Source organism: Gadus morhua, chromosome 18 (genome assembly GCF_902167405.1).
Source record: "Gadus morhua chromosome 18, gadMor3.0, whole genome shotgun sequence".
NCBI classification, from domain to species: domain Eukaryota; kingdom Metazoa; phylum Chordata; class Actinopteri; order Gadiformes; family Gadidae; genus Gadus; species Gadus morhua.
In genome coordinates, this window is record NC_044065.1 from 3998177 (window position 1) to 3999549 (window position 1373).

A 1373-nucleotide genomic window follows, 5' to 3' on the forward strand; every position below is an offset into this window, starting at 1 on the left:
GACCCCCGCCGCCACCCCTCTCGGCCCTGCCCTTCCTGGGGCCCGCATCCTAACTGGTGGCCCCTTACCCAACGGGGACCCGTGGGGGGTGAAAAGAGCGCGTGTGTGTGTGTGTGTGGGCAGCCGTCCATGCGCTGGAGGACGGCGTCATGGCGGTCTGAGGGTCTGACGGTCTGAGGGTCGTGTTGGCGGGGCAGAGATGAGGTGCGGGCGAGCCTGTTGTTGGGAAGGACTCCGTGCGTTGGCTGAGGGCAGGTAAGAGGGCACACGGGGAGGCGTGTGTGGTTCCACTGGGGAACACTTTTCTGCGGTCGACATCTTTCAAAACGTTTTTTTATTTGTTTTGTTGTTTTTTGTGATTTTCCGTTGTGGTTAAAAATGGCTCTGGTCACCTTGCTTACCTAATGTGTGTGTAGGTTTTTGTCTTTTTAACACACAGTTAGAGTTAGGTAATGTAATTTGTGCACTTATATGTAACATAAAGGTTAATTAGCCATTAATCAATGATAGTTAATTCAGTAACAAGCATTATAACATAGCATTCGCATTTGGGGTTAGGGTTAGAGTTAGGATTGGGGTGAGGGTTACATCAACACTATAGCCTTAGTTAACACGAACACCATTACTAAACATGAGTATCATTAGTAAACGATCACTAGACTCTTAGTGAACTGTTAATTTACAATAAGTTAGTGCTTATTACTGCATTAACTGATGTAAATGAAGTTTAATGTATGTACCCTAATTGAAATGTCTTACAGATTATGTGCATGAATATAGTGATTGCATACAATGATTGATAACGTCTTGTTTGAATATGCGGGTGTTTCATTAGCCTGTTAGCCATTAGAGAAAGCGGATGTAGACCTGTTGATAGATGTACCTTCTATGTTCTGTACATTGGACCAATCACAGCAGAATGTACGGAATGTGGGGGTCGTGTGTGTGTCTGTGTGTGTGTGTGTGTGTGCGTGTGTTGGCCTGTGCACAAACATATGTTCGTAAGTTTGCAATCATGTGTGTGTGTGCGCGTGTGCACAACCGTGTCTTTGTGTGTCTGTGTGTGTGTGTGTGTGTGTGTGTGTGTGTGTGTGTGTGTGTGTGTGTGTGGTCTGTGTGTGTGTGTGTGTGTGTGTGTGTGTGTGTGTGTGTGTGTGTGTGTGTGTGTGTGCGTGTGGCGGAGAGAGAGGCCTGGTCACTTTGATGGAACACAGAGTCCAAGAAATGTTGAGAGTGATCACACAAGGCTGTGTGAACATCTGGATCTGTGCGTGTGGTTGTGTGTGTGTGTGCGTATGTGCGTGCGTGCGTATGTGTGTGCGTGCTTATGTGCATGCGTATGTGTGTGTGTGCTAGCGTGCGATGGTGAGTGG